Here is a 16,418-nt window from a genome sequence, read left to right on the forward strand (position 1 = left end):
ACTATAAAACACTGCTGAAAGAAATTAATACACAAGTAACTGGAAAGACATACTGTATCACGGATTAGGAGACTTACTATGTGTCAGATGTCAGTACTCCCTAAAGTGATCTATAGATTCGATGTGACCCTCATCAAAATCTCAATGATATTTTTTGCAAAAATCAAAAAATCCATCCTAAAATTCAAATTGAATCTCAAGGGATTCCAAATAGCCAAAATAGTCTTTAAAAAAGAACAGAGTTAGAGGTCTCAGACTACCTGATTTCAAACCTTCCTACAAAGCTACAGTGATCGAAGGGGTATAGTACAGCATAAAGACAAAGACTAACAGAATAGAATAGAGAGCCCCCCAATAAGCTCTTAGATATGGGTTTTCACAAGGTGCCAAGATCATTCAGTATGGGAAAGGATAGTTTTTCAACAAAAGATGTTGTGTACACTGGATCTCCATATGCAAAAGAATGGAGTTGGACACTTACTTTACATAAAAATTAAGACAACATGGATCAAAGACCCCAACTTGAAAACTAGAATTATAAAACTCTTTGAAGGGGCACCTGCGTGGCTCAGTGGATTGGGCGGCGGCTTCGGCTTGCTGCCAAGATCTCAGGGTCCTGGGATCGAGCCCGAGTGGGGCTTTCTGCTCAGCAAGGAGCCTGCTTCCCCCCCATCTCTGCCTGCCTCTCTGCCCTCTTGTGATCTCTCTCTCTCTGTCGAATAAATAAATAAATAAAATCTTTAAAAAGTCTCTTAACTATTACTAGGAGTACTGGGTAAATCATGGTGGTCATTAAAAAAAAAAAACTCTTTGAAGAAAAGCTTTATGATATTGGATTTGCTATGATTTCTTGGATATGACACCAAAGCACAGGCAGTAGAAGAAAAAAAATAGATAAATTGAATTTCATCAGAATAAAAAGCTGTGCATCAAAGGGCACAATCAACCAGTGAAAGAACAACTGATGGAATGGGGAAAATATTTGAAAATCATACATCTGACAAAGAATTTATATCCAGAATATATAAAGAACTCCTACCTACCACTCAACAACAAAAAATCATCAACCCAATTAAAAAATGAATAATAGACTTGAATAAATTTTTCTCCAGAAAAGATAGGCACATGGCCAATATGCACATGAAAAGATGTTCCTTACTGTCCATTAGGGAAATGTAAATCAGAACCACAATGGGATATCTATTAGGACGGCTATTGCTTTAAACAAGTAAAAACAAAAAAACAATGAGTATTGTCAAGGCTGCGTAGAAATTGGAACACTTGTGCATCCCCGATGAGAGTGTGAAATGGTACTGCTGCTGTGGAAGACAGCATGGTGGTTCCTCATAAAATTAAACATAGCATTATCATATGATCCAGCAATTCCACTTCTGGGTACAAACCTCCAAAAAATCAAAAGCAGAGATTCAAACAGTTATTTGTACACCCAGGTTCAGAGCAGCTGTGTGAATGTTGAGAATACACAATAGCCAGAGGTGGAAATGACCCAGTGCCCATCAACAGATGAAGGGATAAATGAAATGGGGTATACACACGATGGAACATTATTCAGCTGTAAAAAGGAATGAGATTAGGGCATGTACTACAACAGGGATAGATCTCCAAGACATACTAAGTAACATAAACTAGGAGCAAAAAGACAAATACTGTAAGATTACACTTACAGGAAGCACCTGATGTGGTCAAGATCACAGAGACAGAAAGTAGAGTGGTGGTTGCCATGGGCCTGGAGTGTGGGGGTGGAGGAAGTTATTGTTTAATGAGTCCAGAATTTCAATGTGGGAAGATGAAAAATGTTCTGGAGATGAGTGATGGTGATGGCTGCGTGTCAGTATAAATGTACTTAATGCCACTGAAATGTACTCTTAAAAAGAGTTAAAATGGGGGATGCCTGGGTGGCTCAGGGGGTTAAGTGTCTGACTCTTGGTTTTTGCTCAGGTCATGAGCTCAGGGTCCTGAGATCAAGTCTGGCATTGAGCTGTGTACTGGGTGTGGAGCCTGCTTGGGATTCCCTCTCTCCTTCTGCCTCTGCCTCAACCCCCACCACCACCTGTGGATGCTCTCTCTCTCTTAAAAAAAAAAAAAAAAGTTGAAATGGCAAATTTTATGTTACGTGTATTTACCACAATAAAAAACCCAGCATTTATAGATAGTGTTGTCACAAGAATTAAGTAAGTTAATATATCTAGAGCCAGTTTAAACAAACTTCCCCTGTAAAGGATCAGAGAGTAAATATGTTAGATTTTGTGGGATATGGTATATGTTACAACTATTCAGTTCTATTTTGGCAGAAAAACACGGACAATACGTAGACCAATGTGCATGGTTGTGTTCCAATAAAACTTTATTTATTAGAACAGATGATAGACCAGATTTGGTCCACAGGCAGCAGTTTGCTGACCCTGATCTAAAGCATTTAGAAGCATTTCCTGGCTTTAAATAGTGTTATTTAAGTATTAGATATTACTGTTATTACTAGAGAGGGTTGCTGTGAGTAATTAAATAAAATAATGCATAAAAGTGCCTGGCACAAAGCATGTATGATTTAATTTATAGCTTTTAAATCAGGACATACTGGGAATATTTCCTGCCAAGTTTGAACCTTGAGATACAAACGAGCACCCGGGTATGATTAGCAGAAATGAGGCAGGGCACAAGAGGACTGAATGAAGTGTGAACTTCCTTTAGATGGAGTTGGTACCCCACAGCTTTGAGAGACCCTGCCTTTGAAACTGTGATGTTCTTTACATTGACTTCTGCCCCCTGCAACACTTAGTGATGGATCACTGGACCCATCACTGGCCGCTGACCCAACCCAGCCTGTTGTCTCTGGAGTGATTCTCAGTGTCTCTTGGACCAGCAGCTTCAGCATTGCTGGGGAATTTGTCAGAAATGCAGCTTTCGGCACCCCCTTCCTCTATCCCTCCTGAAACAAAAATTCTGGGGGTGGGGGCACCAGCAGGTAGGAACAACCTCTGTCCCCTGCCCCTGAGACCTGGGTACCCGAGGGATGGTTTCCTCTTGCCTTGATAGGGTTAGAGTTTATGGCTTGGCAAGGGGACAAGCTGCTTTTCCCAGCTCTGACCCGGCACCTGTCCTTCAGCACCAGGCCCTGGGCAACTAAGATGTTAGAAACACATCCAAGGGTGAGCACTTAAAGGTGAAGGGTGGTTCATCCACATCTTTGATGTTGTTGCCTGGCAGACGCCTATATGAGTGATTGGGAGATAGTCCCTCTGGCTCCCCTGGAGCGTCCAATGGCATAAGGCAGCTGCTAAAACCATGCTGGGTGAGCTAGGCAAGGAGATTGGTGAGGTGGGGCCCCTGGAGGGACCCAGCAAACCTTCCAGTAGCACTCAAGTCTTAAACCACACCTGGCCATGGCATGAATTAGGCCGAAGCCTTTTGGGACCCTCACATGCACTGCTTATCTTGCCAGCATCTGGCGGAGGGCATCTTGCTCTCTGTGTTCTCTTTCTCTCTGAACCTGGACTGGTGGTGATATTGTCAGGGTCTTGTCAGTGTGGAGAATTCTTCAGTGGGCCACACTCCTCAATGAGTGTCAAACACATTGACAGACCCTTCTGTTCCCTGCAGTCCAGGAGCCCCTCAGGTGATAAGAGTCTAGTTCCTGTGTGCCACAGCCCATTGCAGCCACGGGGTCGCCCCTACAGCCACCCTGAGCACAGGCCTCTCGGTTCTTTGCCAAGGCTTGTCCCTGCAGGGCCAAGGAGCCTGGAAACGTCTGCTGAAATGAAGAGCACTCTGCCTTGAAGGAACTGGAACTGGGGCTCCAGGTGTATTGCAGAGGGAGAGCAAATATACACACATGTTACATACCCATGATAAAGTCAGGGGGTTTTGCTGATTTCTCCTCCTACTGAGTTTCTTGAACTTGGGTCTCACCTTGGTCTCTAATGGGTCTTCTAGATCTTTGCACTGGGATTCAGTTGTGATTGTTTTTCATATCTTATTATTAATAATTTTGCTCTGGGCAGGGATGAATAATGTTGGTTATCTTTAAAAGAAAACTTACAAAGCAGGTATTGGTTCATTTCTGTCTTGGCTCAGGTCATCTCCAGTTCACCTTGGAGATTCTGGAAGGAAGGAGTAGGAGAGAGGAATGCAAATTTAAAAAAATAGATCCAAATAATGTGAGCCCCAATTTTGTGACATGTGAATGAGAAGGGAGTGGTTGCCGCTCTTAATGTTCCTAAATGCCAGTCACTTGACCCACCCGCAGTAAGCAAGATGATGGTGATGGGATGGGGAGGGGGAAGTTGCTCAAAATAAATTCCATTAATAAGAGCTACCACTAGTCAAAAGGAGTGAGCACCCAACCCCCACCTGACCTACATTTAAGGACCTTCTGATTCACCAAATTTCCCTGTCTGTTGATGGTTGGTATTCCCAATGTATAGAGTGTGACATGATGCTTTTCATGTCAAAAAATAAATGAGACAAAGCTTTAACTACAAGAGAGACAATGTGACTAATAGCAATTCATACATAATTAACTAACAAAGCATCTTCTCCCCAGTGACTCTGGCTAATGGAGACCATACCAAGCCCTGACCACAAGGCGAAGAGCATCAAGATGCTCAGAATTTTATTAGCACACTTTGGACATTACTGACTTAACACTAGTCTCTGGGACTGATGTTAAATGCTCACCTCTGTGCTGAGTGATCTCAGGGATTCAGGCTTAAAAACACTATGGTCACTCTTTCCTTCTGGTCTTAACTTGCATAAAGTGTAGACTCAGAGAAGCCTGGTGGATGTACATGCAAAGCACTGTGGGGCATTGGGATAGGAGGAAAAAGCCCTCCAGGAAGGGGCAATGTCTTGAGCAAAGGTTTGCTGTTGGGAGTGAGCTGGAGATGTTTCATGAGGGGAGGTGAGTCCCGTGTGGTTGGAGTGGGGATGTCAGAGGGCATCCTGTGGGGCAACGTGGAGGGCTGGGGGCTGGGATTTTATTGCCCTTGAAATGGGGAGCCTTAGAAGTTTCAGAAGATGCTAAGGTGAGATGTGTGTTTTGGGAATGAAAAGCAATGTGACATGTGGAAGGTGGACTGGGAGAGGCTGGCAGCAAGCTGCGTATGCAGAAGAACAAATGTATTGACAGCGTTGGAGGTGGGAACATATTACGCAGGGTCTTTGTGGAGCAGGAGTTCTGGGTGGTGATAGGGAACAAGTGCTGATGGCCACGCCATGGGTGAGAGCTGCTGGCTGTCCATCTCAAACCACGGTCTGTGAGGATGGACTCCAGAGGGCCGAGGGCCATTAGAGCTCTAGAATATTCTCCCCGTAACCTGCCCCGAGGGATGTGGACAGCTGAGACATCTGAGGAATGAGGCAGGATTGCACAATTGGGCTTTTCACCTGTGCCCAACCCAAGGTCTGGTACCTTCTGTGGGAGGGTCTAGATTCTCATTCCATCAAGGAGGAGATTTCTGAGCTGTTCTGGTTTGTATCTGGAGTCCTGGGGCCCTCCCAAAGGGGAATAGGCTACTTTGGTGGTATCCTGACCAAGCTGAGTTTTGATCAGGAATTAAAGGAGCTCCCTATCCATTGCTTTATTGAATCCTTGCTATGCTGCTTGCCCTTCATGGACATAATTTCCTTTCCTCTATGCTGTTTCATCACCAATTTACTGATGATGAAATTGGGCCACAGAGAGTTTCTGAAACCACTCAAAGTCACTGGTTTTACTTCCAGTTTTAGTAAAATAAATCCACGAGTATTCTATTCTATCAGTATTTGCCATTCGGTTTGCCTCTCTTTATTAACATGAGCTGTCCATTTTTTTCTCTCTCTCTGACAGCTTTTAGGCCCTTCTCTTTATCTGAGTGTGAATGTTTCTTTCACTCAATGTTTTGGGCACTGGGTGACCCTTTCAATCTGGAAGCTCCTGCCATTCAATTCTGTCGACATCTCTTGTTTGTCTTCTATATCTTGTTCTCATGGTCCTGCAGGTTGGTGGCTGCTTGCATCCTTGATGGCCATTTTAGAAGGGTTCAGCTGGGAAGGAAGCCATGGAAATAAATGTGTGCATTCTCAGGCCCCTGGGTTAAACAGGATCTCCTTTGAGCTATTTTCAATATTTTTCCAAAACTCTATCAGAAATTGTTGGTTGTCCAAGGTAATGCCAACAAAGCTAATTAGAAGGCATCAGGTTTCAAACTGTGTAGAAAACCAACTCAAACTGGTTCAAGCCAAAAAGGGAGGATTTGCTGGCTCATATAACTAAAAAAGTACAGGAGTTTCTAGCTTCAGACTTTCAGGCATAGCTGGGTCCAAATGCTCAAAATATGTCTCTGAGATTCAAACTTTCCCTCAGCTCTGTTTTGCTCCGTGTTGATTTCATTCTCAGACAAGATGGCTGCCAGCAACTTCTGGCTACACCAAACTTTCTCACAGGCCCTGTGGAAACAATGCCTCTTTTCAACAATCCCCGTAGAAGTTTTAGAGTTGAACCTCTCATTGTCTCTGATGATCCCATTCCTAGGGCCTTGGGTTGCCAGTCTGGCCACATTAAATCATGTGAAACTGAAAGAAAAACCACGGTGGTTTCCCCAAACACCATCAAAGCGCTGAATCCGGAAGATGGGGAAGGGGATGCTGAGCAGTCAAAAGAAAGAAAAGAAAGGTATCCCCACAGGGAGCTCTGGGGAACCCCTTGAAAGGTTCTCAGAGATAGGGTGAAGCAGGATGGCAAGGATGCAGGGGAATCCAGGCACCCAAGTTAACCACTGAATCACACAACTTCCAGGGGGCACTCTTCATGTTGTGGAGTCTGTACAGACATCCCACTCACCCCAACTCCATTTCAACTAGAGCAACTCAGTCCTTACCTGTTTCATGGGGGCCACCATGGGAAATCTGAATGCAGTCAAGTTTGAAAATCATTGTATTAATCAAAAGGGATTTCACGGGGAAGCATCAGGGATCCCGAGAAGTGGGCAGTGTGAGGTCCATAAGCAATGGAAGAGAGCACCCGTCTTATGTCCCAAATGGTGGGTGGAGGGCAGAGGGTTTATACACGAAAGGCGAAGGGGCTGGGAGTGGTAGGGGAGGATCTGTATTGGAAGATAAGACAAAGCCGTGAACTGGACTCACCTGTGGTGCTAATTCTGGGTGTCACCGGCTGCTCAGGTGGGAATTCCTGCACAGGCCATGGGCTTCTTTTGTGGCTGTGTCAACATCAGGGTTTGTAAGGTCTGCATCACATTATGAGAGGCCTGCCATAGGGGCTTAGAGAAGTTATGTCTCCCCTCACCCCCTTGACAAAGAAAAATAAAAGGATATCACTTGCCAAAGAAACACTAAGAGTGGTGTGAAGGGACCAGAAAGCATCACAGAAATGCTCAAATCACAAGACAGTGTCCTCCTGTCTTGCCTTTACTCTGCCCCTTAATGAGCTCCTGAGCATCCGCTGAGCTCCTGGTCCTGTGGTCAGGGAAGAAAGGGGAAGACCTAAAACTACAGGAACATTTTCACTAGTAATGACCAAGGTACCCTTTGCAGAACTAGCCCTTGGTCCAGTGCTGTGCTGGGAAATGTTTAACAACCAACTCTCTGGGGGTTAAGGGACAGTGTAGGGAGGGAGACCTGCTTTGTATCATTTGTTAATTTCTATGATATCAGTACCCTGACCACGGCTGATTTCAGGCTACCGGCAAGATATCACTGGACAGAGGGTTGGGAAAAGATGTTCAGTAGAATACTGATACATGTACTTTCACTGTATAGATACCCCCAAACTGTTAAGAACCTCGAGTACGGATAATGGCAAAATGTAGTAAAATAACTAGGAAGTGATAGATCTTGAGTATTTATTATGTTTGTTTTAAATGTAAGTTGAGTATGTTTATAATTTAATTTTTAATCATTGAATGTGTTGACCCACTGGTTCACAGAATCCCAGAAAAGTTGATAATTGGTCCTTTTGGCCCAGCTCCAGCAAAAGACTGTCTCATTCTGTTAATTCTGGCAGGTCGCCGGGGTTCAGCCGATTTCTCTCTCATCTTGGAGAAGCCTTTCCCCTCGGCAGATGCATTGCCCAGACTAGTAAATGGTCAGTCTCTTGGCTGGGCCTTCCGTAACTAAGGTCAGAAGCTTTAGTTGTTCATCTCTGTCTCTGCAGGGTAATCCAGAAAGGCATACTGGACTTTTGATGAGTGAAGAAGTGAGTAGCAGCTGAGGTGAGTCCTTGTGCCACACCTTCACTGCTCTGGATGCCTCTGAATCCTGGCAAGCATCACTTGTGTGACCATCTGTTTCATGGCTGTTTGCATGGCCAGACCATCCTTCCACGGGGACAGGGACTATGTGTGGCTTCTCACTGCTGCTCCCGTAATGTCGGGGGCATAGCAAATGCCAATCAATACTTGTTCATTTTGGCTGACTCTACAAAGTTAATGATGCTTTTTTAAATTCCAAAAACAATACCCAAATGCGTACTGTTGGGGAAATACTCTAACGTTCCAGAAAAGGCTAAACAGCCATGTGAGCGGCCCTTAATCTAAAATAGGCTCGTTTTGGCAAAGTGACCACAGCAATCAGTATGATCTATATCCTTTTAGTTGTTGGAGCATTTTTGTTGGTTTGTTTGTTTTCATTTGCTTCCAGATGTATCTATGGAAATATACGGTATTTTCTTGAGACTTCCCCCAGTTTTCTCCCGTGGGTACATCTGATGTAATTATACTACCATATCAAAACCAAGAAATTATGTTGGTAAAATGAGCGCGTATAGTTCTCTGCCATTTCATCACAGGTAGATGGGTGTAGCCACCATCCTAATCAAGATACAGAATTATTCCATCCATACATTATTCTAATTGTTCCATCACCTCCCCATTTAAAGTCACACCTCCTCGCCCTCTTCTGTTTCCTAATCCCTGCCAACCACTAAGCTTTTCTCCATCGCTATGATTCCGTCATTTGGAGAATGCTGGATAAATAGAATCATGTAGTATTTGATCTTTTTTTTTTTTTTAAGATTTTATTTATTTATTTGAGAGAGAGACAGTGAGAGAGAGCATGAGAGGCGAGAAGGTCAGAGGGAGAAGCAGACTCCCCGTGGAGCTGGGAGCCCGATGTGGGACTCGATCCCAGGACTCGGGGACCGTGACCTGAGCTGAAGGCAGTTGCTTAACCAACTGAGCCACCCAGGCACCCGTATTTGATCTTTTTAATGTATTTATTTATTTGACAAAGATCACACGTAGGCAGAGAGAGAGGAGAAGCAGGCTCCCCGCTGAGCAGAGAGCCTGAGGCAGGGCTTGATCCCAGGACCCTGAGATCATGACCTGAGCCGAAGGCAGAGGCTTTAACCCACTGGGTCACCCAGGCGCCTGGTATTTGATCTTATTGATTTTGTTTTTTTTCACTCAGCATATTGCCGTTGAAATTGAGGCTTTATGTTTTTGACATACGTGACACTGTGTTGCATGCGCTTTTCAACTGGGTAGTGTTCCCTGATCTTCCCCTTTCAGGGTCTTCGGAGGTATCCGACTCATGCTCACTCTCATCCCGCATGTCACAGACGAGTTTCCTCACCCTGTCATTGTTTCCCTACTGATCGCTACCCCTGAGTTCTCTGGCTTCCCCTCAAGGCGCTGCTGGTGGGGCAAGACCTTTCCCCAGCCCCTTCGCACAGAGACCCTCAACCCTGAGTTGTTCTCAGTCATAGCCTGGAAGGTAGAAAGGAGGGTGTCAGGAAGAGGGTGGCCCACAGACTCTGTGGACGAGTCTCATATCTGTAAGAAAGTTCTGGTCGTTCTCAGGTCTCTCCTGCTTCAATCTTTTGCTAGGAGGTGACTTTTCCTACCATCCAGAAACATAAAGGAGCCAGAAGAGGAGGAGAAAAATGGATGAGTGGATGAGTGTCTTTCCAATTGTTGCTCTTGTCAGTGGATAATTCCCATGGTGGTGATTTCTGCCTGGAGGGCTCCAGAAAGAAACCCCTTACACACACACACACACACACACGAGACATGTGTGTCAGAATGCCAATATGCCTTCTTGAGCTGTCTCTGAAGGTAATAAGACCGTTTCCTGTGTGGCAAGTGGGTGGAGGCTTTGCACAAACACAAGGTGACGCGCTGACTTTCAGGGCCTTGGATATAAGGTAACAAGGGGAAAGTGAGACTCAGGGAACCCTCCTGTGAGCCCCACTGAGCCGACAGGAGTTACCAGCTCTCAGCTCCGTCCTGAGAGAACCCTATCATGGTTTTCAGGCCAGAAAGCTTTGGCAAGCCTCGAGTCTCAAACTCCAGCACCCAGGCAAGCCTGATCTGTAGACTCCAGGCCTGGGCCTCCCACAAATTCCTTCTCTGCCTCTCCACCCTTCTCTTGCCACGCTCTGAGACTTTTGGACAAAATCTCGGGCCTTGTTATCCGTGTCTGGGAAGCTCAGAACTTTATTTAGAGTTTCCTTATTCTTTGGGAGAATAAAATGGAACTCATTTTAATAGACTAAACCAGGAATCTAAACTGAAAGCAGGGGCCACGTAAACAAAACCCTTTTATGTGGCGGCTCCAAATGAGTTTACTTTAACGAAAACAGGACAAGTAAATAAGTGAGGTTTACAAATATAAACTGCAAAGTTGCTGAAGTGTGAGATAAATTGTCTAAGGCCCTTCTGTTTAAATTCTATGGCCTGGCATTTCTCCTTTAGAGTTTCTATCAGCGGGAATCTGGGGAGGAGAGAATGTTCTGTACAAGAGAAAAGAATTTCCCGTTGTGGTCGGGCCAGCCAGTGCTCTGATCAGAGGACCTCCTGTAGGGGCCTGCCGGGGTCAGCCCCTCCCCCTTCCCAGACTGTGGTGGGTGATATCACCTGAACGTCCTCACCCTGTGGAAGGGACTCCTAGAAACAGCCTGTTTGGAGACCCAGGAGAGTGCAGTGGCAGAGGAGGATAAGAAGTCGACCTTTAGAGGAACGATGAGAAAAATTCCGTTAGGTATCATGGTTACTTGAGGGGAACTTGCCCTCCATGATCCACCAAGAAGCATAGGGCGTGCCCAGCAGGTGGAATTCATTACGAAGACACACATCCTTGCCAGTGGGATTGGTGACCTGGCACTCAACCACTCTCCAGGGAAAGACTCTAAACATGGCATAAGATTTCATCTGGGCGGTTCTGAGCCACTCAGTTACATCTGGAGGGGCAGGGATCAAACCAGTAGAAGCACTGTGGGAGAAGGCGAAGGAAAGAGAAGCCCTGGTAAGAGGACCAGCATGCAGTAGTGTGCTAGGAATCAGCCAACAACTGGCTTTTGGGGTCGGAGGGAGAGCCCTAATTTGTGACCTTACTGGATTTCCATGGCATCAGTACTTCCAACACGGGCAATTTTCAATGAGAGGTCACTGAGCTCACAAAATTAAAAAAAAAAAAAAATATTAGCAGTGGGCTCTTCCTAGCTGGTATAAGCTGGCTGAACACACCAGTGTCTATACTCTATGATCTTAAAAGATTGGGATGGGAGGCAGTGGGGGAAGAGAAATGTCTGAATCATTTCCCCAGTAATTTAGGGTGCCGCATGTTTCTCTTTTTGCGATACCTAGAATATTTGTCCAGTGTCTGTCTCCCCTTCCAGACTTGCTGGCAGGACAGCATCTCTCTGGGTTATTGATGCATTATAATACCTTTTGCAGTGCCTAGAACATCCAAGGGGCTCCACACATTTTTTGATTGGTCCAGAAGTCTGTTGAATGCTATAACTAATAGTAAGAGCACCTACTGTGTGCAAAGCCCTAGACTGAGCCCTTGATAGGAAGCTTCTGATTCTCTCTTCACAGCCAGCTTCTCAAAATATGATAGTGCATTCCATGGAGGCTTGATTAAAGATAAGGTTATCTAGCTGTACCTCAGATCTTGCTCAGAAATCTTCTTTTAAATAAGCTTCCTGATGGGTTTTATACAAACTCAAATTTTAGAACCACTTCCTGATGGGGTAGGTCCTCTTTCTCCTATTTTTAGGTGAGGAAAGAGAGGGGGATCTCAGTAATTTCAGTAGCTTTCCCAAGGTTCTTCGTTAGATAACTGGCAGGACCAACACACCAAACTGGGTCTATCGGGTGCCAGAACTAACCGGTAGGCTAGATGCACTCCCGCAAAATAAGACTGAGTTACTGAATGGACGATGATGTGAATGAAAGATCTCTCCATCATGGAATTCAAGAGATGAGAGTAGAGGTAGACAAAGCCAATAGGAGTCAATTATGTTAGGAGGCCAGGCTTAGAATGGAGATAGTAGACGTAGATCTTAGGACACTGTGGTGATAGCTGAATGTTTTACTGTGTGTCTGGTACTGTGTGAGTTTTATATCATACTCTCATTTAATCAACAGGAGAGATGCCAACATCCATGTTTTACAAAGTGATACTTGGGAAGAACAACTCACTGAGTTCACCATTAGGAAGCAGAACAGCTGAGGTTGAAACTCTAGTTTTTCTGAGTCTATGCTCCTTGGATCCTGATAAATCGGGATGCAAACCTACGCATTATAACTATAAATGGGGAGGTGAAAGCCATCTGGAGGTGGGGGTGGAGGCAAGTCATAGGTAGCAGGCCTCCTGCTGGTCCCCATGAGGCGAGCTTTGGCAATGATTAGAAGAAACACATTGGAGGCCCACCAGTTGTCACAACCCTGGAAAACATAAGCCTATGTCTCTCTGGTTCCTGGAAAATGTCACTATGGTTAGGGCGTTCCCAGGGCTTGTGTGGATAGATAACTATCTGCTAGCAAAATCATTTTCTTATGGGTCTTCAGTAGCCCAGTTCCTGCCTATCTTCTCATGGCCATAAACAGGTCAAGTGAAGCTAGGAGCATCTCTTTTTGGAACTGAGACCATTTCGTTGGAGATAAAAGTTGTCAGCAGTGATTAAAACTTCAGAATGCAGAAGGAGGTGGCTTCTAAAGAATGTTGTCATATTTCCCTCTTCTTCGTGTCATCTTCCCCACTCAGAGCTTTGCACAGAGCTAATGACAAAGCTATGAAAATAAATATCTTGCTGGCTAGAAGAGGCAAACATTTGCTTGTTGGGGGGGATAAAGTTGGAGAGTCTGCATCCTGCCAGGAAGAGGGCCCTCCTGGGAATCATTCTTGACCTCAAGACTGGAAGGAACATGACACAATATAATTAGCAGACAGATTGGTGTCTGTGTAGAGGCTTTCTTTACAGAAACGTCTGGGATTCTTTGGGTGGGAAGAAGGTAGGACATGAGGCTGAGGGTAAGGCATCAACTAAATGCCTTTGCCAAGTACATGCTTTTCACTGACCAGGTTTTGTGCTCTTCCTTTCTAAAGGATAGAAGTGTGGGGGAAATGGGTAGCTTTCCTGAATCACCTTTGGGGTTATAAATTACTATAATCTTTCTCAAGTTCATGTTGGTAAAATGTCACAATCTATGATTATTGACTCTTATAAACCGCTAGCTCTTTGGAGTTGTTTGTTACTGCAGCATAATTTATACCCATCCTGACTAAAATGCTGGGTAGTAATTTACGTTGAGGTGAAAGTTACATGCACCCTACAATAAAACCTTATGCACCTCTAAAATGAGGAGATAGTTGCATCTTTCTTGATATATAAGCTCTCCAAAATATCTTCCTAGGTAGAAAAGATACCAAAAAGTAAGCATAGCACGATCCCAGTTTGGTAAAGCCAGACATGAAGATGTAAGGGGCTATCTGCACCAAAACACTGGGCTGTGTCTTACTCACCTATCCCTCTTGTGGTATTTCTAACAGATGCTGTCTCCATCGGAGTCCCAGGTGTCTGATTCTTAGTTGGACTGCATCATGATTTTAGCTTCTCAGCAGCTCCCATTTGTACAACACCATAAACAAGCGGGAAGCCAGCCTATAAAAGCCTGATCTTTGCTCTTGTCTCATGACACACATCATCTGTGGATTCCCAGCACCATAAAGATCTCACCGGGTGCTGAGTTGTGTGAAAAGTACTTGTTGCTAATGCTTTTGGGAAGACACCTGCCCCCCCGACCCCAAACCGCCAACTAACTCTCTGTGTGGCTCATTTTCACTCTGCCGTTCATCACAATGCATGGTTGGCATGGGTGCGTGAAGAGACATTTTCTGTGTTTGACTACTTCACACAACTCTGTTTCACGTTGTACTCTAATACTACCACTGCCAGACAGAAAGTGAAAATCTAACTCAGTCTTTGACAACCTCACTGCTTCCTACTGGTAGGGATTGCTGACATGACCGCCATGTGGTTTTTATGTGGCTTTCCCAGCTCTCAGGCAAAGTGTGGGATGGTTTGCATCGGCATTTGCTTGTGCCGCCAAGCATCTGTTGGTAAGGTGGGTCTCCCTACACTTAGGAAGACCTGAATACTGACTTAGTACTAAAATGGCGACTGCTAATAACAGGAGCAGTGGTAGTTATCTGTCTCTTACTGAGTGTTGGCTGAGCCGGGACCCATGCTAAGCATTTCATGTGTGCTATCAAATTTGACCCTCGCCATAAATATCTCTTCGAAGTAGTATGATGAGAAAATGCCCTTCACAGGTGGAGATGCTGAATTAAGATGGAGTCAATGGGCCAAGTTCACGGAGTTTGCAAGGGGTAACGCTGCCATGATAATCCAGATTTCCTGAACTCCAGAATTTGAGCTGGCATTTCTCACTCGTGGCCCAGGGCTTGGTAATGGTGCATCACGTGTTGAAGATGAAACTTGCTCTTCACCATGACCTCCTACTGAGTTTTTAGCATCCCCATGCTGAGCCAGTGAAGGGAATGGGAGGGAAGAGATTGAGCCCATCCGTGCACACACGACCCTCAGCATTGCTCCCTGTTGGTACCTTCCAAAGTGAGATCACACAGAGCCTGCCTGCATACTTCCATCACTCCATTGATTAAACCCATCTTCAGCCGTGCCATCCTGGTATGCCACGATATTATTGCACAGGACGGCTTCCACATGGAATGCCTGGGGGCCCATTCTTCCTCTCTAGCATAAGTGCTTTCCTTTTCCCAAGAGGCTGCCAAATGGCATGGGGTGGGGGAAATGCGCATGACCTCACAGCCCTGCAGGCTATTAGTCTGGTTCTCTTTGGCTTGATGTTTCCAGTATGAAAAAAAACAAGAAAACCATGATTTTAGCTAATTCCATCTTTCCTCTAGCTTTGCTACCTTCTCTAGGGGGCCACTTAGGCAGCCCAGTTGGAACATCTCTGGTCTCTAGCCCACCAGTGAAGTGAGAGAAGTAGTTTCCTTCTCTTAGGACCAGACCCAAACACCTTACAATAGCTGATGGGGTCCTTCGTGACATGGTCTATGCATTCGTCTCTTATGATTGCTACTGCCTCCTAAGTATCATCCCCTCTGCTGAACCACTGTCCGTTCCACCAATATACCGTCTCCTTCCCAGCCTCTGAGCCTTTGGCTGTGCCATTTCCCTTCCACCCAGAACAGTTCCCTGCTGTGTCAAAACCGCACACAGACCCTCTTTACTGGGTAAACCGAACTTATCCTTTAGGACTAAGATGCAGCACACTTCCCTGGGAACCCTTGGCTGACTACTACCCTCTCCAACACACTTGCCTGGGAGACACACACTTCTATGCCATGTTCCCAGCTCTTCTGTACTTTTTGCTGAAATTAGAGGGCTTATCACACCATCTGACAATCTGATCCTTTTCTGATGCTCCCTGGCCTTTTGATTCTTCCAAGTATATCCATTCAAATTTGAGAAAGGCATCTCTACGCGATAGGAATTCTCTTCTCTCATGCCTCCCGACTTGTTGACTACCTGACTTTTCTATGAGATCCCGGGATCACCGGCTAGCTCTGGGAGTTTTCCATTGTCTGTGGTATGTGAATGGAGGAATCCTATTAAATTATTTATTTATTTGGTGCAGGCTGATAGTGCAATGGAAGGCCTAACTTGGGATTCTGGACGGCAGTTTCCTTTTTTCTTGTTTTGCATCCCCTGAAATGTATATGGACTTCAGTAAAGCTTCCTCATTGTCGAGAGGGAGAGGGAAGGAGGGAGAGAAAGAGAGAGAGAAGACAGATTACAGGTCTGTGGGTAAACTGAGTATCGCCAGCACCTTCAGTGAGAAGCAAGTGATGGACAGCACGGTAAAAGGGAGGTGTTCGGGCATACGGGTAACTGAGCCGTCATCAACATTCACAGCCATTTCAGCTCTGCCGTCTTATCTCTGCCACTTCCCTCGCCTGAAGGGGAGATTTCTGCCCCTACCAGCCACGGCAAAACCTCACATGCTGGTTATCACTAGGCTTGTATGTTCTGATACTGACTTTTCCTCCCCATTCCTGCTGATCAAAACTGTTTTGCTTTTCTTCTGAGTTTCCAACCTCCCTACTCCCACACCAGTTCTGTCCACTCCCCG

This window comes from Mustela nivalis, assembly GCF_964662115.1.
Source record: "Mustela nivalis genome assembly, chromosome: 1".
Lineage (NCBI taxonomy): Eukaryota > Metazoa > Chordata > Mammalia > Carnivora > Mustelidae > Mustela > Mustela nivalis.